The following is a 22,416-nucleotide window of genomic DNA, read 5'->3' as shown; positions in this document are numbered from 1 at the left end:
ACGACGGACGAGTGGCCTGAGTGTCAGGCGCAAGTGGATGGGCTCTCGGGCGCCGGCCATAAAGGCTTCAAAAGCAGACAAGAAGCAGAAGCTTGTTACTTGAGGTTCACGCTAGCGCGAGAGAGGACTCGTAACCGCCGCCTCATGTACTGCATAGTTCCGCTCTCACTCGTAGTGATAGCTCTTCTCGCGTATATCATTGTTTAGATGGATGATGATGTAGTAGCAAGTATTCGAGACTTGTATCGCTATTTTCGAAATGATGACGAGAGACCACTTTATGTTGGATGATGATTATGATGATGACCACCTTGTACCGCTATGTATATGCTATGATTACATTTCTATGTGTATGATATGCTAGAGATTATTGTATAAAGCCCTAAACAAAATTCAGCAGCACAAAGTATGGAGCAAAAAATATATTCAAATACTAACAATAGTAGCGCGGGGTATGGCATTAGCAACAGCGAGTTCTTAGCAGTAGCGCTCTTTTTACAAGGGCGCTGCAGCTATTATCAACAGCACTTGTTGCAGACCAACATTGTTGATATCCCTAGGTAGCTGTAGCGCTGGCCAGGCCGCGCTACTGATAAGCATTAGTTGTAGTGTCGTATCAGTAGTGCGGCCACCTGCGCTACTGATAAGCATTTAACCTGCGCTACTGCTAGGCTTTTCCCTAGTAGCGAGGCAACCTAGCAACGGGTTTGAATTTTAGATCCCCCAACACTTGTACACACATGCTGCTCCCTCGAGGCACTCTTGCCGGGCTAGAGCATGTTGTGTCTTCGTGTTCCTCGAGATCAATCCACCATAGTAGGAGGAGGGTTTTACACTGCAAAGCAGCCCAAACTTAGGTAAAAAGAGAGATGTCCATCATCGTATTGTCCCCTATTGTTTCTGCTCTTTGTGCAATGTGACTTTCCCCTTGCCAAACCACAAAGGGGCACCCCTGCCCCATAGATGATCGTGCTTCCACGCCGACAGCAGGTGGGAAGTACATCTCAAGCTCATTTAGTATCACAACGATCTCTTCTTGTAGCCTTCGGAGCTGCTTCACATGAATCGACTTTCAAGAGATAACGTCAAAAATGTTGCAGAGACCAATAAGCGTGTCATAGACGTGCTTGTCCATTATCCCTCTAAGGGAAACAGGTAGTATCTGCATCATCATCACATGACAGTCATGAGACTTCACCCGCTGAACCTTATCTTCTTCGTGTCTAGAAATCTACTTATCTTCCCAAAGTAACCGGAACTAACTTTGATTCTGTTAAGGCACTTGAAGAATTGATCGATCTCCTTCGGACTTAAGGTAAAGCAAGAAGGGGGCGATAATTCTCTTCCTTCTTCTTCACTTTTTTGCCCTTGTCCCGCGCCTCCGTCTCCGTCTCTAACTCCGTCTCCTCTGACTTTTTATAGGACGGATTTGCAGATCTGCCATGATGTTCAAATCTTCCAAGTGTCTTCTTGCCTTCGGCCCATCCTTGGTCTTATCTGGCATGTTCATTAGTATTGCAAGCAAGCTCTCAAGGGCATTCTTCATGATATACATTTGATCAAGGCAATGAGGCAAGTCGAGTTTTGGCCAATTCTCCAAGTCCTAGAAAACAGACCTCGTCTTACATTCCTTCAGCAGCGGCTTTGGCGCCTTTTTCATCGTCATTCCTAGTGCGGGGCACCGTTCCTAGTTTTTCAACAGCTCATTGGCTTTGGCACCGCTCCACTTACGTGGAGGTCCTCGATGCTCAGCCTCACCATTGAATAGATCTCCATGGTTTCTCCATGGGTCATCCTTCTGAGCCATCTTCGATGCCCCATGTACATGATTTTCCTAGACCCACCATCTTTCTTTAGCTACTGAGATGTTGTATCATCCATGCACCACGTGCATCCACAAAATCCATGGCACACCTGGCCTGCGACATATCTGTAACTGATATAGTCGTGCTACGTCATTTTCAGTGCAGCTCTCATATAGAAATACTCGCCTTTGCTGGCATCTCATGTCTTCGCCGGTGTTTTCCACAACATGTCTAAGGAATACTAAACTCCTCTCGGTAACGGTGCTAGAAAAAGGTCTTGATACCTCCTTTTATTGATCCGATATTGGGACAGAAAAGTGTATCCCGCACCTATTTCCCCATAGGTGACCCTGGGTTATCAAACCCATGAGAGGAAGATTCCCATGAAGCAATATTCCCGAGCAACTTATGTTAAAGTGTCAATTCCAGCTTTTGACCGGATCAGGCAAGCAAATAGTGATTCAAACACTTATAATAAAAAGAGGTACATTTATGAGGTCTTAATGCATACAACCATGTATTTGTGTTAGGACCAGATATGATCTCAACTTGTGCGCTGGAAGTCACCCATCGATATGTGCTTGTTACAGACCGAAAGTAGGGATGTGTCCAAATAACATCTTGACCGGCACAAGTCCTGCATCAAGAATCAATTGTCCTACCGCATGCCCTATCCATCGCGCGGGGTTGCCTCGATAATTAAGATAATGGAATCATACAAGAGCTTTGGGCGTTCAATGACTACACCTCATGTGTCCCCAAGGATATGATCCATGTTACCCTACTGAACCTTACTGTCGGTATAACACTTCACGGTCTCCTTGCTCCTAGCCTCACCGGTGCTCAACCTCCATGATCCTGGGTACCTGCAGGGATGAAGATCACGGACAAGACAAGAGACATCTACAGAACAATTTTATTTCATATATACAAAACATTATTCAAAGCCCTTCCACTGATCCCCACAACAAATACATAGGGTTGCAAGGCTCATGCCTCAATCCATTCCTCAACGAACTACTCACACATGGAGATCAGATCCCGAGAAGAAAACATTGAAGAACACATCTTGAAGATTGATTGATTGCAAATATGTCTTGCAATGATTGCCTTGTGTGATGCATGATTACAAGTATGAACTAGATGAGGAAGCACTATGGGGGTGATGGTGGCTATGGAGATGGCGGTGGCTAGGGTTTGTGGATGAATATGATGATGTTCTGGCTGCTGTCGACGCTCTCCTCTGGCCTCCTCTATTGACATTTTGATAGGGTCCCATTATAAAAGTTGTTCAGGTGGACGATCTGCCTCGGTTTCCATGCCATATGATCGCTCATACGGATGAACTCACCCATATGAGAACGACATCTTTTGTGTTGTTTCCACATAAACGCTTCCTGTTGATTCCTTCTTCCTCCATTTTTCTTCCTTTCCATTTTCACACGTGATTTCTTCCCTTTTTAGCCCATTTCCTGTGGAAACGCATCAAGAGAGGATTTGTGGAATCCTTTGCATTCATTAGTCATTAGTAGCAATATCGGAGCGAATATCTTTTTTTGAATGAAATACCTTGGTTTAAACAAGGATGAATGAGTGTAAACATATCACTCATCATCTATTAAGTAGTATTAAGAAATTATGACGTTTTGTAGTACTGAGAGCACGCACAAAAAAGTGCATCGTTGTTAGTGGATTCCAACATCTGCCACAACATTTGCTTTTCCGGGATGATAGTGGATTCCAACATCATAATCCTTCACCAACTCTAACCAGCGTCGTTGCCGTAAATTTAACTCTGGCTGTGTGAAAATATACTTAAGACTCTTATGGTCTGTGTATATCTCACAACGATTCCCAAGTAGGAAGTGTCTCCATTCCTTGAGTACATGGATGACCGCTGCTAATTCCAAGTCATGAGTGGGATAATTTTCCTCATGCTTGCGTACTCTTCTAGAGACATACGCAACTACCTTGCCTTCTTGCATCAATACGCATCCGAGGCCTTTCCGGGATGCGTCACAATATACCTCAAAAATTTTGTGTATATCTGGCACAATTAGTACTGGTGCTTGTTAATTTGCTTTTTAGCTCTTGGAAGCTTTTCTCACATGCTTCCGTCCATTCAAACTTCTTGCCTTTCTTGAGCAATTGTGTCATGGGCTTTGCTATAGTGGAGAACCCTTCAATAAATCTCCGATAATAGCCTGCCATTCGCAAGAAACTCCGAACGTCCATTAAGTTAGCTGGTGGTTTCCAGCCAAGTACGGCCTTGACTTTTTCCGGGTCTACTGCAATACCTTCTTGGGTTAGCACGTGGCCCAGAAAACCCACCTGCCTTAGCCAAAATTCACATTTGCTGAATTTGGCGTACCGCTGATGTTTCCTGAGTTCTCCGAGTACAATCCTGAGATGTTCGGCGTGCTCTTCTGGTGTTTTGGAATATATCAGAATATCATCAATGAATACCACAACAAACTTGTCCATATACTTCACAAATACTTTGTTCATGAGGTGAACAAAATATGCAGGGGCGTTGTTAGCCCAAATGGCATCACTGTGAACTCATACAGCCCATATCTGGAGGTGAAGGCGGTCTTGGGAATATCTTCTGTTCGTACTTCTAATTGGTGGTATCCTGATCTCAAGTCAATTTTTGAGAAGACTTTGGCCTGTGCGACCTGATCGAATAAATCATTTACTCGGGGCATTGGGTATTTGTTCTTGATTGTGACCATGTTGAGAGCTCGATAATCAATACACAACCTCATTGTTCCATCCTTCTTCTTTGCAAATAAAATTGGATAACCCCAAGGTGAGGAGCTGGCTCGTATGTATCCTTTCTCCAACAATTCTTTTATTTGCTTCTTCAACTCTACTAATTTGGATGGTGCCATTCTGTAAGGTTTCTTGTAAATAGGAGCGGTTTCGGGTGCTAGCTCAATGCTGAATTCTATCTCTCGGTCCGGTGGCATGCCTGGTAGTTCTTCTGAAAATACGTCTGGGAATTCACATACTACTGGAACCTTGTTCAGCTCAGAAACGTCCACCTTGTTTAATGTAGGTTGCCGAGGTACTTGTTTCTCTTTGGCTGAAAATTTTATTTTCTTCCCATGATGGTGTGTGAGAATCACGGTACGGTTGAAGCAGTCAATAAAACCTTTGTTGGTGGTTAACCAATCCATTCCTAGGATGACATCCAGTCCTTTGCTTTCCAATACAATAAGGTTGGCGTAAAACTTCAATCCTTCAAATTCAATAACCACACCTTGATAGTAACTCTGGGTCACTTGCTTAATTCCAGGGGACTTGATGATCATTGATTTTTCCAAGGGAAGCATCGAAAAATTATTTTGCAAAGCAAAACTTTTCGAAACGAATGAGTGAGAAGCTCCAGAATCAAACAAAACCATGGCAGGTATTGTGTTGACGGGGTATGTACCGAGTACAATATCTGGGGCGTTCTGTGCTTCCTCTCGGGTCACGTGGTTCAAGTGACCTTGCCGGTGGTTGTTGTTGGGGTTGAAATTGCTTCGCTTTGGTGCTGAATTATTGCCACCATTATTGAGCTTCGGGGTTGAGCTCCTTGGCTTGGGGCACTGCTTGTCATAGTGCCCTTCTTCTCCACAAGCATAACAGGTAACGCATGGGCGATAGGTGAACTCTTTGTCTCTTGCATGGAAATTCTTGATTGGACGTGAATGTTCCGTCGGGGTTTTGTGTGTTCTACCCTTCTGAATTTCCGTCTTGTTTCTGGGGTTGCGAGCAAAAGTAGTCTGGTCCCTTTTGCGTTTGCGGAAATCTTCCAGGCTACGTCGCTCATTTTCCAGAGTAATGGCCTTATCCACCAGTGTTTTAAAATCTGGAAAGGTATGCACAACTAGCTGGCACTTAAGGGCGGGTGCCAGGCCCTCCAAGAATTTTTCCATCTTCTTGCTCTCGGTCATGCGTTCTTCATTGGCGTAGCGAGATAGCAGAGTGAATTGGTTGTTGTATTCTGACACTGTCATGGCCCTTTGCTTGATTTCATCAAATTCTTTCTTCTTGATTTTCATGACGCTCTTAGGAATATGTGCCCCACGAAAACCTTCTTTGAAATTTTCCCAGGTGATTTCATTTTCGTTGGGGTGCATGTGCAGGAAGTTTTCCCACCATGATGCAGCTGCTCCTGTGAGATAATGGGGTGCATACAATACTTTTTTACGGTCTGAACACTGTGCGATAATTTATTTTCTCTCCATGTCTCGAAGCCAGTCATCGGCCTCAAGCGGCTTGTCAGTATGAGAAAATGTTGGAGGACGCGTCTTTTGTAACTTAGATAATTTGGATTGCGGTTGATACTGACCACGGTTACTTCCCATATTGATGAATTGGTTCATCATTTCCTAGTGTTGCTGCTGACTCTGTTCATCCAAACGACAAACTTGTGTAAAAGCTGTTTCACTGTCCTGTTGACTTGTCTGAGCCTGAGTGAAATTGTGGTTCTGCGGTGTGCCATAATTTTCTTCTGGCTGAGTTGGCATGGAGCGCGTCCAAGGACGAGACATCTTTCACTCTGGGGATATATTTTGTGAACTCGTAAGATAAGAAAGAGAGTCGCAAAAGTCAATAAAAATCACACACAAAGAACATTTTTAAACTCCAGGATATTTTTGGAAACACACGATTGCGCGCGGAGAAGGACTATTACATATCTTACACGCGGGCATAATTATATAGTACATCACTCAGGATATGCATACATAATCCTGACATGTTATTTAAGCTAGTGCACTTCTCCAGATCCTACATGATGCGCAAACAGGCTACTTCTCACAACCTATGTACAAATAAACATATTACACAAGTCGATACATCGCATGGCGTCTACGCGTACTCAGTCGGAGATGGTGAGGATCTCCCTTGGCCTGCCGAGGGTGAGACGCAGTGACGTTGGGGAATCAACTTCCTCCTCGCTAATAGGTTCCAAATGAGGAACGCTGCGCTGAGCTGATGGAGCAGGTGCTGGAGGCGGAGTACCCTGAATAAGAGTGGGCGGAATAGGTGGAGTAGCACGTATGGGAGTGGGTGCAAAAAGTGGTGCCGCATGAACGGGAGTGGGTGCAATAGCCTGGTTGAATTCCTCAGTGGTAGGCAGACGACGTGCAGTAGCGAGAATAGTAGGCGAATGAGAAGCTGAGGACGAGATAAAAGTCAGCGGTGGAGCGGTGTGTAGGAGTTCCCTCCTGTTAGCAGCACAGCCATGAACTAAGTCCATGCGGGCAGCTACGAGGTCGTCCACCATGCTGTCAAAGGCTGCCTCCAGGGCTCGGAGGTACTCGACAAGCATCTCAAAGGCCAGGTCTTGCTCTCCTCTGGGGCAAGAGAATGAGTAGTGACAGGTGTAAGGCACATGGCATGGAAGGTAGCGATAGCGACGGGTCTTCATTGCAGGAAGGACATCCCGAAGACGGGCTATCGCCTCACGGGCTGCCATCTGCATAGCATGCCTCTCTGTAGGCATGGCTCTCCCCAAGAAACGGAAGCGGCGCATCTCAACACGCCCTCCCCTGAATTGCACCGCGGCTTGGTGCATGGTCAGACTGTCGTTGATCTTGTGTGGACAAAGCGTGAAGACTGGGCGCACGGATGGCCCCATCGTGACCTGAACGATGAAGGAGAGGAGTTTGACGAACCCCTCTGGCACGTTGGCGAACATTTGAGACTCGCAGTCGCTGTCGGCCATCTACAAAAGTAGGCAAAAATTCTGAGTGATCAGATCATAAATTTTTTTTATGCTGACTGTAAGAAGGATGACTACATTTTGTAAAAACAAGAATAAACACTGTCATGCTAATAATTAAATTAGTGATTGCACCTAGTGGCTTCCTACAGTCAGCCTGGCTCTGGTTACCAAGTCTGTCACGACCGACTTTTTCAATAAATAAATATTGAGAAAATCGATCTTTAAATCCCAGTATAGGAAAAAGTCATCCTTTCTGGTAGACAAATGCTTGATAAACAGAGAACCAGTAGCATCAAATATATTACAGGGTTGAGCTGAGGCTGCTCAACAATTTATTACAAACCCGCCAATATCTTACATATGGGCGGTTATGACACAGGGGTGTGGTGGCATGCTACTAGTTCGAGGAAAAGTGGTGGATAACTTGACTCCTAACTGGCAGCTCATCGAGCGTCAGGGGAGGCTCGATGAATTTATTCGGGGTTGCGGAAGCGGATAATACAATGACCAAAACAGGATCGCACGGGACTGACTGGGACTCCTCTAGGCGTCGGACTCGCTATCAAACTCTTCATCCATGAGATCGCCTTCATCAGCATCTGGCCAAATCAACAAGCCAGGTGAGTACTTTGAAAGTACTCGCAAGACAGTTCGGACAAAAGATATAATCATTGAATGCATGAATGCGTCATGAATAAGGATGATGCTCATATAACAACGATAATATTGCAGGACTTGATAAAATAAATAACTGAAAACCGATCGGGTGTCTGGAGCGACGCCTCAAAAGGTAAATAAATAAAATGCATGCCGCAGTCGGCCGTCTAAGCGACACCACATAAAGGGCTTTAAAACAAATGCCACAGTCGGATGTCTGAGCGACATCACATAAAGGGCTTTAAAAGAAATGCCACGGTCGGACGTATGAGCGACATCGCAGACAGGGCTTGCAACAAATGTAAATAACAGATATGCCACCATCGGACATTTGAGTGACATCACAGACAGGGCCTATAACAAAAGTAAATAACAGGTATGCCACCGTCGGACGTCTGAGCGACATCACAGACAGGGCTTGCAACAAATGTAAATAATAGATATGCCACCGTCGGACGTCTGAGCGACATCACAGACAGGGCCTATAACAAAAGTAAATAACAGGTATGCCACCGTCGGACGTTTGAGCGACATCGCAGATAGGGCTTGTAATAAATGTACATAACAAGATTAGTCCATCCACAAGAATAATCTTTTAACCGGGTTTATCACACATAAATCCCACCGGTGTTTTGTCACTGAGGCTGATACCTGACAAGATAAGATGAATATAGTACTTGAACAAAGTACAAGATAATTGAAAGATTTGAGACTCTGCAGAGTTTGGATGAACTGACCACAGCCAACGGATTTCCGTAGTCACGAAGGACTAGTTCCGTTTACGGTATTTCAGTAGAAACACATTTAACTAGTACACACCCATTTCACCTCACGATGCCAGGAATCACCCTGGACAACGTCCAAGAAAAACTTTGAGACGGGGAGGCCACAACCTCGAATAGCATGGGATCAAATTTCTATACGTGCGCTCTAAGGGGTGCCCCCCTCTCGGTCCCAACCGGAAACACCCATGCCCCCTGACCGGATGACGGGCTTTAATCCAGGGCCATGGAACCCTCATCCCGGCCTCTCCATTTGGTGTGTACCAGGAAAAATATTTGCAACTTACTATGCCATATTCCTTTCGGAAAACATGTGACAGTATAGGAAGTAATGAATGGAAATGTGATTTGTTTCACAATGACACGGATCTCAAATAATCTGGCATAAGACTGGCATGTCACAACACTGCCATCTTACCCATCCTCATGCCAACATATGGCTATGCAAATAATGTATCCAACAACATAATGCTTTCCGAAACTTACTTTCCGCTTATGTGCATGAAATATAACATTCAAAGTGATGTACATAAACATGCCATGACTATACAAAAATGCAAACATGCAACAACACTCATCATATCAAGAGTTCAAACATGCTTTCCTGGTGCAGAGTAGTTGGAGTTTAACTGTGTGAAATTTGCAGCTCCGTCACCTCCTCTGGTATCTACGGTATAAAAAAAAATACGTACGCAACGTAAATACCCTGAGTGTACAGAAAAGTGTTCCAAATATTTTTCAAATAAATATGACAAAAAACTAGACAGAAAAACAAAGATGACAGAAAAGGAATCAATCAAAAATCATTTTCTGTTTAAAAGTTATAGGAGTTTTGGTCCAAGGACCCAACTGTAATGAAACAGAAAGTTTCCAGGGGGCTCTGTGGAAAAGTCCAGGATAACGTTTCGTTTAAAAGAAATGGCTGTGAGGCTGACAGGCGGGCTCCACCTGTCGGGTTTGAAATTTCAAACGGAGAAACAGAGCGCGATGGCGGCCGAGAGGTGCGGTGGTCGCCGGCGGCGATCCACGGCGAGGCAAGGTGATCGGGGGTTACCTTCGAGATCACTGCACCATTCCGCGTCTGTGGGTGGGGGTGGTGGTCGCCGGCGAGCACTGTGTCGATGGCGGCCCTTGCTCCGGCGGACGGCGGTTCGGGCAGTCGTGGATCTCGCCGGAGGGAGCTGCGGGGATCAAATAGGAGTGGGGGTTAGTCTCCTAGTTGCTCGAGAGGGTTGCTGACGAAGTTAGGACGTCGGAGACGGCCTCACCGGAGCGAATCAAGGTGGAGGCTGAGGCGGAACGGGGCGGCCGGAGTCGGGGAAGAAGGGCCCCTCGAGGCTCTCGAAGTGGCTGGGCGGGGTCTAGTGAGGTGGTGGAGTCGTGCGGGGGCGAGAGCAGGCTCGGGGGTGCTATATATAGCCGGCCTGAGTCGGTTGCCGTGAACGGATAAGTCCGGCGAGTTGATTACGGCGGCACTGTGGCTGGACGGTCGGCTTAGGGGCTTGAGCATCGCCTAGGTGGAGTAGTGGTGCCATTTTAGGGTCCAGCTCAGCACGGGAGGGAGGTTTACGGCCTGCCCTCGACGAAACGGCCGCATGGCCCGTCGACAGCAGAGAGCATGCTCTGCGCGTGCCAAGCCACGGCGACGGTGCTGCATGCATGCGCTGGCAAGGAGATGGCCACGCGGAGCCACCAGGAGGTTTGGGTGGCGCCGAACGGAGTTGAGCCGTCATTTTGCTCCCTGTCGGCCGTTACGGTGTTTCGGCCGCCACAAAGCACGCCAGCGCAGGCGGGCCAGGGCGCCACCGATGCCAGGAAGGCGCCAAGCGCGCGTGTGGAGCTCCGGACAAGCAGGCCAGGCTGCGAGCATCGAGCCAAACACACAGTGAGCATGTGACTGAAGTTCTGTCGGAGAAACGACACTGAACTTTCTGAATTTACTGAATATGAACAAAACAGTGCATGCCAGGTGTTCGACAGAATGATTCTGGTATCTAGGGATTTTTCCTTGAGCTGATTTTTGGTGGAGTGGTCTCTCATTGCAACTAGAGGTTGCCTGAATTTTGGTGGAATTTTTGGAGAAGTGTAGATATGAATTTCACCAAATTTGGCAAATCTGGTCCAAACTTGCAGTGAGTGTAATTTGAAATATTTGAAAAGAAGAAGAGTGGATCAAGAAGGTTCTGGGTTGAGGGTACAAAGGACTATCCAGGGGTGTTGGGTTGAGGTCAAAAATCAAAAGCATTATGGTACTTGCTTTGCAAATCATCTAGGCTCAAAAGAAAAGACAGAATTATTTTGGGAGGAGAAATAATTGGAATAAAATCCAAAAATGGATTTTATTAGTTTGGACAGAATGTTTGGGTTGTACCAAAGTGGGAGGAGGGGTTTTGGGGGGGGGTTTACCATAGGAGGCATGGTAAACCAGAGTGGATCAAAATCAAATGAAAGACCAAAACTCAAAAGGTTTTCTTTTTAAAGGAAACTAAATTCAAGAAAAAAGATTTTTGAGAGGGCAAACTTAGAAGATGGTTTTTAGGAAGGGTTTAAATGACCTTCTTTCAAACCAAGCAAGGCTCTCTCTGAAAACAAAAATCACAAAAAATTTGGAATGTCACAGTAATGTAGGCATGTATTCCGTAAATAGTCATACGTGCTTATCGAAAAGAACTTGCATGACATCTATTGTCCTACCCTCCTGTGGCAGTGGGGTCCTAGTGGAAACTAAGGGATATTAAGGCCTTCTTTTAATAGAGAAACGGAACAAAGCATTAGCACATAGTGAATACATGAACTCCTCAAACTATGGTCATCACCGAGAAGTATCCCAATTATTGTCACTTCGGGGTTGTCGGATCATAACACATAATAGGTTACTATAGACTTGCAAGATAGGATCAAGAACACACATATATTCATGAAAACATAATAGGTTCAGATCTGAAATCATGGCACTCGGGCCCTAGTGACAAGCATTAAGCATAGCAAAGTCATAGCAACATCAATCTCAGAACATAGTGGATACTAGGGATCAAACCGTAACAAAACTAACTTGATTACATGGTAAATCTCATCCAACCCATCACCGTCCAGCAAGCCTACGATGGAATTACTCACGCATGGTGGTGAGCATCATGAAATTGGTGATGGAGGATGGTTGGTGATGACGACGGCGACGAATCCCCCACTCCGGAGCCCCAAACGGACTCCAGATCAGCCCTCCCGAGAGAGATTAGGGCTTGGCGGTGGCTCCATGTCTTAAAACGGGATGAAACTTTCTCTCTGATTTTTTTCTCCCTGAACGTGAATATATGGAGTTGGAGTTGAGGTCGGTGGAGGTCCAGGGGGCCCACGAGATAGGAGGGCGCGCCCTATAGGGGGGGCGCCCCCTGTCTCGTGGACAGTCCGGGTTAGTTTCATTCAAATCATTCAAGTTAGAGTCCAAAACAAGGGCAAAAGTGTTTGGAAAAGTAGATACGTTGGAGACATATCACCCCCGACCCCGGCGCTCGCCCCAGTCTCCCCCGACCCCGGCGACCCTCGGTGTCGTGCCGTCTCCCCCGACCCCGCCTCGCCTCGGTGCCGTGCCGTCTCCCCTGACCCCATCTCTCTCTCTCTCTCTCTCTCTCTCTCTCTCACTCACTCTCTCTCTCTCTGTCTATCTCTCTCTCTCTCTCTGCCCTCTATAAGCCCTCTCCCCTCCCCTCTTCTCTACTATTTAGTGCTAGTTAGTATGAAAGAACCCTAGGCTATTTTTTAGTGTAAGAAAAATAGAATTGATTATATAGGATTCTTGCATTTTTTAGTTAAAGCAATTGTTATTATTTAAATTTTATGGTGCTAGTTAGTTAATTAGAATTAGTATGAAACCTAAGACAGATTAGTTAAAGCAATTGTTGTTAAGTTTTTTAGTTAAAGCAATTGTTGCTATTTAAAAAAATAGAATTTGAAGTGGACAAATTAGTTAAAGCAACTGTTGCTATTGTTTAGTTCTATATTTTTCTTCCTTTTATATGCAAATTTGAAGTGGACATGTGATATGTGGACATGTGAGTTGGACATCTCATATTTGGAATTTGGACATGTCATTTCGACATGTGATGTTTTGGACATGTCATATATGGAAAATAATGATTATGTGTAGGGTAAATGATCCGAGTGGCCTATGTTTTGCGGGAATGTTGATTCATTTCTGTTCCGGTGAATTTCAAGTGCTCGATATGTCCACTTTTTAGCAAAGGTCATGCCGAAATTTTCCGTGAATTTTGGCATGACTTGAGCTAGAAAGTAGGCATATCGAGTGTCGGGAGTTGCTGGGAAACGGCATTCCAGCAAACATAGATCTTTTCTTATGTCATTTCTCTTTTTTTATAGTTTTAGAATTAAACGAGGAGGCTTAATCATAGGAAACATGTCGAACAACGAAGAAACCAGGCCTTCTGACCAAGATGCAGACGAGATGGATTATGATGGTAAACAATAGTACCTCGACTTTTTGTCTGCTAAGCACAGTCAAGGTTTGCAGGTCGGCCTCAATGATGGTACTGATTCCGACATCGACACTGACAGCGCCGGCACCGCTGGCGGCACCGAGACCGGCGGGGAAGGTACCGGCGAAAGAAGTAGAGGATACGAAAACCTAACAAACTCGGCATTGGACGACTGTTGATCACAAAGATGGCACCTGGCAAGTTTGAGCCATTAGAGCCGGAAGAACCTTGCAAGTGCTATGGGAACCAAGTAGGATGCATCCTACGAGAATGTGTGAGCATCAACGACAATGACTTAAGGAGTAAAGAACATTTGAGGTAGTTGCTCCTGACAAAGTTGCAGAAGAGATTCAAGTTCCCCGACCGGGATGATAGCATAGAACAATCGTGGGATGATCCGAAGATGAAAAATATTAACAATCATGCCATGGGCATGTTCAGCAATGATTTGGCCTCTTGTAAAGGGAGGGTGAAATGAGCTATTGAGGCTGAGGAACCCCTGTCCAAGATTTTGGAGGAAAATCCGACACTCACTTGAGAGGAGTTCGAGAAGTTCAAAGACACTTGCGCTACCAAGGTAGCTAAGGCTAAGGCTACGAAATTCAAGAGCCTTCAGCAAAGGAACACGGGGAAGCATCGCCTCAGAAGTCGTGGCTACCTCGGTAAAAGGCCCATATGGGATAAGGAGGATGCGGAATGTGAAGCCGCGGGTCTCCTAGATCCCTTCGCGAAGTTCACCAACCCCTTGGAGCATGACTTCAACAGGTCCCGCTACAAGTGGGACAAGGAAAATAAGGTTTTTTACACGGACCAGATGAGGAGATTGATTAGAATACTAGTAATTATTCTTTTACCTCCTTACATTTAGCTCCTGATCAAGTCAACTACACATTCGTAAATGATTCACGTTCCTTCTGTAGGAGAAGCAACACGAGCTTGCAGCCGAAAGCCCTACTTCGCCGATGAGGCCCAAGTGGGACACCCCTCTCAACCGGGCCTTGAACAAACTTAAGGGACTTCCTTTGGGCCAGCGGCCACAATATGGACATGTGCATAGTGCTGGAGATGGCGCCACGTGGAAGGTGTTTTACAATAAGGGCCCGGAGGCCAAGAAGCAGCAAAATAAGTTTCGTTAGGCGGACATCAATGAGAAGGTGAAGCTTGCGTTCAAGAAAAAAGCAGTTGAGGACACGCAAAAAGCAGCCGAGGAGAGAAATGAGTTGCTACAGCAGGCAGTCGATGTAGCTGCAAATGCCTGTAGAAATGATTTTGCTACTAACTTGGTCCCGACTATCATCAACTGGACGAAGGAAAATCCAGACAAGATGGTACATGATTTCCCCATGCCCAGTTTCGTCACGAGAAACTCTGTGAACAACACCACCGCACCATCACCTGCTCACGCAACCGGGCCTGCTCTCGCACACGCACCCGCACCCGCTCATAGAAGCCCGTCCTCAGTCTCTAGTGCGCTAGGAGGGCCTTCTTCTTTGGCTGAGCTCGACGCACTCACGGTAATTACATGTCGCACCAACATATATATCTAGAATATTCCATTTTCATTGCCTTTCGGATGTTTTACGCTGCAGACATGTGTTTGCAGGCCGACGAAACCCCGTGCACCATACTCAACTTGATCAAAGGCCATAAGGTGGACGTGGGAAAGGGGGTGATAACGAAGCCCTTGCAACTCACGTTCCACAGCCAGCCAATGCCCGCTTGTCGAGTGTGAAATCGGGGCCAAAGGATTTTCCTCCTCCATTACGGCTAGTGGGAGAGGACGACGAGACCCCGCTGCGGATTGGAAGTTGCAAGGGTTGTGTGCTGCTATGGCCGAAGAATCTTCTTCGTCTGGAGCCGGTCGTGAGCACACCAATAACCACACATCAACAAGCATGTATGGAGACCACCACCCCACCTACGCAATTACCAGCTCCTGTAGTGTCGGGTGAGAGCGACGGACGACGTGATGAAGGGGGTCCAATAGTGGCTGATGTAATCGGACCCATAGAACAAAGAATGGATGAAGAGATGGAGGAGACGGAGGACCCAATGGGTTTCCTCAATACATGCACCTATGACGGTGACTTAGATATGATGAGTCAGCCATATGACGAATCGGGCTATCAGCATGCTGATGAGGATATGGATGATATGCCCGGGCAGGAACGTCCTAGCAGGTATTGCAAGAAGTCTCTCGTCATGAAATCCTCACAGGACACGCCTAAAGATGCTGCCTCAACATAGGCTCAACTAGCCGGTGGTCGTACAGTGCTTAGCCCGGCAACACTGGGGAAGGGGTTAAGGAAGGGTCTGGAAGGTGTGCCCAAGAAAAAGGAGAGGAAGAGACCGGGGAAGATAGGCTCAGCTACCTACAAACTAGCCAGATCACATAGCAGCCAGACGGTGGATTTTGAAGAGTGTGTACCCGTCAAAGGTGCGGCCATATTCCATGTCACGGGCGAGCCGATGCTACCGCCAAAATCGTTGGAGGCACTATCAGGGGATCTTAGGAGACTGCACAACCATGTGCTGTCGACTGAGAAAAGCCTACTAGCCTCAAAGGATCCAAGATATCCGACATATGTGGCTCGTGTGCCCGAGGGGAAGATCTACGTCAACACACGGCCCACGGAGGTGTTCTTCCTGCGGTTTAACCATATCTTTGAGATGTTTCTGACAAGGTGGCTCGATTTTACAATCGTCCGCCTTTTGCACTGCATATGAGCTCCATCATGAAGAGAGAAGAAGTCTTGCAAATCTGTGTGGTGGATCTGTACTACATGCACGAGTCCTTCTTGACTCTCGGCGACTTTGAGCGTGAAACTGATAGGGAGTACCTCCAAAACTTCATGGTGCACACTAAGGACCAGGAAATTGTCCTCCTGCCTTATCATCCAAAGTAAGTCAGTTCCGGACAACCCTTTTGTACATTTCAATCATTCCTTCTCGCTCATATGGATAATAATTTGAGGTGCCTTTTTCCCTGCAGCAATGGGTGCACTGTCCTTATCGTTCTTTACTCGCGAGTCTCCCACGCTGTGTATTTCGTCCCTACCAGAAACTACGAGAAGAAGGACTACAACCACATAATGAATATTCTAGATGATGCTCTCTAGGGATTCAGCATTAGGGGTGGCCACCTGCAGATCAGGAAACAAAGGAACAAGAAGACGGGTTTCTTGCCTAAAACTAACTTCTGCTGCAGCCATGTCCCAAAACCAAGCAAGAAAGATGGATTCTACCTCCTCCATCTCATGATTGAGTTCAGCACGGACCACCAAAAGCTTCGCATGACAAGCAGAAACGATGATCATATCCGCAAGTGGGTAGAATCTCATGGAGAAGCGGATTAAAAACTTAGAGATGACTTCTTTCACATCCAAAGGGACATTGCGACGATCATTATGAAAGAAGTCATCGATGAGAAGGGGATGTTCCACCATGGCCCTATATTGTGAGCTGACGCCCGAACCCGCATAGGCATGCAACGTCATGACCTCACGATGTTCAAGTAGCTAGGGACCATCCTTGATGATATGGAAGGATGGAACTTCTAGTGATTTACGATGCCGATGATGATGATATGTGTCGGTTGAACTTGTATACTTTCTGTAGCGATGAAACTTTGTGATGTCCACAGTCCCTATCGAACTTGTGTAACGCTACTTTGTTAGTTTGGGTACGATAACCTGTGTACCTCTAGTTAAATAGTTTGCGTACTATATGTTGCATGTAGTTGCTAACCCTTTCCTTTTTGTGTTGCTCTAATATATTTTGTTGCATATGATTATACATTCTCTTGATAAAGATGCATCTCTAACAGGTACCTAGATTCTTGATGGCGAAGAAGCAGTTCTATGTCGTGTACAAAGGGAAGGTTCCGGGAGTGTATGACGGACGAGTGGCCTGAGTGTCAGGCGCAAGTGGATGGGCTCTCGGGCGCCGGCCATAAAGGCTTCAAAAGCAGACAAGAAGCAGAAGCTTGTTACTTGAGGTTCACGCTAGCGCGAGAGAGGACTCGTAACCGCCGCCTCATGTACTGCATAGTTCCGCTCTCACTCGTAGTGATAGCTCTTCTCGCGTATATCATTGTTTAGATGGATGATGATGTAGTAGCAAGTATTCGAGACTTGTATCGCTATTTTCGAAATGATGACGAGAGACCACTTTATGTTGGATGATGATTATGATGATGACCACCTTGTACCGCTATGTATATGCTATGATTACATTTGTATGTGTATGATATGCTAGAGATTATTGTATAAAGCCCTAAACAAAATTCAGCAGCACAAAGTATGGAGCAAAAAATATATTCAAATACTAACAATAGTAGCGCGGGGTATGGCATTAGCAACAGCGAGTTCTTAGTAGTAGCGCTCTTTTTACAAGGGCGCTGCTGCTATTATCAACAGCACTTGTTGCAGACCAGCGTTGTTGCTATCCCTAGGTAGCTGTAGCGCTGCCCAGGCCGCGCTACTGATAAGCATTAGTTGTAGTGTCGTATCAGTAGTGCGGCCACCTGTGCTACTGATAACCATTTAACCTGCGCTACTGCTAGGCTTTTCCCTAGTAGCGAGGCAACCTAGCAAAGGGTTTGAATTTTAGATCCCCCAACACTTGTACACACACGCTGCTCCCTCGAGGCACTCTTGCCGGGCTAGAGCATGTTGTGTCTTCGTGTTCCTCGAGATCAATCCACCATAGTAGGAGGAGGGTTTTACACTCCAAAGCGGCCCAAACTTAGGTAAAAAGAGAGATGTCCATCATCGTATTGTCCCCTATTGTTTCTGCTCTTTGTGCAATGTGACTTTCCCCTTGCCAAACCACAAAGGGGCACCCCTGCCCCATAGATGATCGTGCTTCCACGCCGACAGCAGGTGGGAAGTACATCTCAAACTCATTTAGTATCACAACGATCTCTTCTTGTAGCCTTCGGAGCTGCTTCACACGAATCGACTTTCAAGAGATAACGTCAAAAATGTTGCAGAGACCAATAAGTGTGTCATAGACGTGCTTGTCCATTATCCCTCTAAGGGAAACAGGTAGTATCTGCATCATCATCACATGACAGTCATGAGACTTCATCCGCTGAACCTTATCTTCTTCATGTCTAGAAATCTACTTATCTTCCCAAAGTAACAGGAACTAACTTTGATTCTGTTAAGGCACTTGAAGAATTGATCGATCTCCTTCGGACTTAAGGTAAAGCAAGAAGGGGGTGATAATTCTCTTCCTTCTTCTTCACTTTTTTGCCCTTGTCCCGCGCCTCCGTCTCCGTCTCTAACTCCGTCTCCTCTGACTTTTTATAGGACGGCATTTGGAGATCTGCCATGATGTTCAAATCTTCCAAGTGTCTTCTTGCCTTCGGCCCATCCTTGGTCTTATCTGGCATGTTCATTAGTATTGCAAGCAAGCTCTCAAGGGCATTCTTCATGATATACATTTGATCAAGGCAATGAGGCAAGTCGAGTTTTGGCCAATTCTCCAAGTCCGAGAAAACAGACCTCGTCTTACATTCCTTCAGCGGCGGCTTTGGCGCCTTTTTCATCGTCATTCCTAGCGCGGGGCACCGTTCCTAGTTTTTCAACAGCTCATTGGTTTTGGCACCGCTCCACTTACGTGGAGGTCCTCGATGCTCAGCCTCACCATTGAATAGATCTCCATGGTTTCTCCATGGGTCATCCTTCTGAGCCATCTTCAATGCCCCATGTACATGATTTTCCTAGACCCGCCATCTTTCTTTAGCTACTGAGATGTTGTAACATCCATGCACCACGTGCATCCACAAAATCCATGGCACACTTGTCCTACGACATATCTATAACTGATATAGTCGTGCTACGTCATTTTCAGCGCAGCTCTCATATAGAAATACTCGCCTTTGCTGGCATCTCATGTCTTCGCCGGTGTTTTCCACAACATGTCTAAGGAATACTAAACTCCTCTCGGTAATGGTGCTAGAAAAAGGTCTTGATACCTCCTTTTATTGATCCGATATTGGGACAGAAAAGTGTATCCCGCACCTATTTCCCCATAGGTGACCCTGGGTTATCAAACCCATGAGAGGAAGATTCCCATGAAGCAATATTCCCGAGCAACTTATGTTAAAGTGTCAATTCCAGCTTTTGACCGGATCAGGCAAGCAAATAGTGATTCAAACACTTATAATAAAAAGAGGTACATGTATGAGGTCTTAATGCATATAACCATGTATTTGTGTTAGGACCAGATATGATCTCAACTTGTGCGCTAGAAGTCATCCATCGATATGTGCTTGTTACAGACCGAAGTGGGATGTGTCCAAATAACATCTTGACCGGCACAAGTCCTGCATCAAGAATCAATTGTCCTACCGCAGGAGCTATCCGTTGCATGGGGTTGCCTCGATAATTAAGATAATGAAATCATACAAGAGCTTTGGGTGTTCAATGACTACACCTCATGTGTCCCCAAGGATATGATCCATGTTACCCTACTAAACCTTACTGTCGGTATAACACTTCACGGTCTCCTTGCTCCTAGCCTCACCAGTGCTCAACCTCCATGATCCTAGGTACCTGCAGGGATGAAGATCACGGACAAGACAAGAGACATCTACAGAACAATTTTATTTCATATATATGAAACATTATTCAAAGCCCTTCCATTGATCCCCACAACAAATACATAGGGTTGCAAGGCTCATGCCTCAATCCATTCCTCAACGAACTACTCACACATGGAGATCAGATCCCGAGAAGAAAACATTGAAGAACACATCTTGAAGATTGATTGATTGCAAATATGTCTTGCAATGATTGCCTTGTGTGATGCATGATTACAAGTATGAACTAGATGAGGAAGCACTATGGGGGTGATGGTGGCTATGGAGATGGCGGTGGCTAGGGTTTGTGGATGAATATGATGATGTTCTGGCTGCTGTCGACGCTCTCCTCTGGCCTCCTCTATTGACATTTTGATAGGGTCCCATTATAAAAGTTGTTCAGGTGGACGATCTGCCTCGGTTTCCATGCCATACGATCGCTCATACGGACGCACTCACCCATATGAGAACGACATCTTTTGTGTTGTTTCCACATAAACGCTTCCTGTTGATTCCTTCTTCCTCCATTTTTCTTCCTTTCCATTTTCACACGTGATTTCTTCCCTTTTTAGCCCATTTCCTGTGGAAACGCATCAAGAGAGGATTTGTGGAATCCTTTGCATTCATTAGTCATTAGTAGCAATATCGGAGCGAATATCTTTTTTTGAATGAAATACCTCGGTTTAAACAAGGATGAATGAGTGTAAACATATCACTCATCATCTATTAAGTAGTATTAAGAAATTATGACGTTTTGTAGTACTGAGAGCACGCACAAAAAAGTAATCAATAGATTTCGATACGAGCACCTCAACCCTAAACCCTAAAAATTTGATTCTAGTATGGTATAAACTCTTCCATGGTAGAATTTACAAGGTACTACACTCTAAACTACAACAAACCATTTTGTTATCCATTTTTTTAGGCCACCTAACATTGTTTGTGACACCAAACATTTTCTGTGAAACTACAAATTGTCTCGAAAAATGGGCATGCCTAGTGACACCCAAAAGCATCGCAGAGTTTCACGCCAGAACATCGCTGAAGTTGCCGAGGATGCTGCCCACAAAGGAAACACCTAGTGACGGTGGATCGTCACAGAAAATGATTTTAGGCGACATTTCCTGTTTCGTCACCGGGGGTTTTGTCACTGAATGGAGCAAATTTTGTAGTGGCCCTACTTCAAGTAATTTTGACCTTTTTTGTTTGTAAATATGTCATGCTGAGTAGTTTTTCTGAAACATACATACTTAGTCATAAATATGCATTTCTTTTACCACATTGTGAAACTACGGCTAGGGAGTCGTCTAGTTCATGGCAACTCTTGTTTGCTTTAGAGTGAAGCGTCGTTGTTTGCTCCGTAGTGAAGCACAAGCACTAGGAGACACCATTGTCGAAATCAATTAGGAGGAGGTAGGAGCTAACAACATTCCTTGAATTAAGATGGTATTAGTCGAGAAATTCGTTAATCTCAGCCACTTCTTATGGGCACATGAGAACTTTAAATTTTTCACCAATTAAAATTTGTTTTTGTGACTGTTTGGATTAGATTGATTTATTGTGGCTTTATCAATGGCTATAGTATATTAAGATGTGGGCATTATGTGCATTGCTTAACATGGATGGATATTTTCTTAACAAATTTCTATTGAACTTGTAGTTATATCATGGTTGAAGACTGCAAAATAGAATTAATCATTTTAAACAAAATACCATTTAATCGTTGATTAATATTTATTCCCGTTGTAACGCACAGGCATGTTTCCTAGTGAATAAATAATAGAGAAGCCCCACTAATAAACAAAAACAAAAATCCCAAAAAACAGTGGTAAATCGACTTATTGTGCCTCAAGTAGACCGTGCCCTTCTACTATGACTGAACTTGACCCCTTCTCAGTTAGCTCCTTGCATTCGAGCACTATAGCCACGGCAGAACCCACATGTCGGTCTCCTGAACTACCATCACTACAAAACTGCTATCAGATTCTATCATCAACTTGTTACACCCACATAATCACTTCAACTGTAGGCTATTCAAAATTAACACCATTTCTGTATTGCCATATTTTCAACTTCTTTCTACAAGCTTAACTGACATTGCTCCGTGGAAAAGAATGAGTTGATTTGCATCACACAAATTGTCACTGCACTAACCCGGGTCATAGAAAACATAACGCTCACAGGCAGGATGCAAACAATGAACTTACATCATGCTAAAATTATATACTCCCTCCGTCTCATAATATAAGAGAATTTTTTACAGCGTTTTAGACACTACAAAAAATGCTCTCATATTATGGGACGGAGGGAGTAGCATACTTCTCAAAGTCCGTAACCATTCATTAAATAGGCATGCCTATTAAATGAGTTC

The sequence above is a fragment of the Triticum dicoccoides genome, chromosome 3B (assembly GCF_002162155.2).
Source record: "Triticum dicoccoides isolate Atlit2015 ecotype Zavitan chromosome 3B, WEW_v2.0, whole genome shotgun sequence".
NCBI classification, from domain to species: domain Eukaryota; kingdom Viridiplantae; phylum Streptophyta; class Magnoliopsida; order Poales; family Poaceae; genus Triticum; species Triticum dicoccoides.
The sequence above is the reverse complement of the archived record's forward strand: the minus strand, read 5'-3'. Positions refer to the sequence as shown.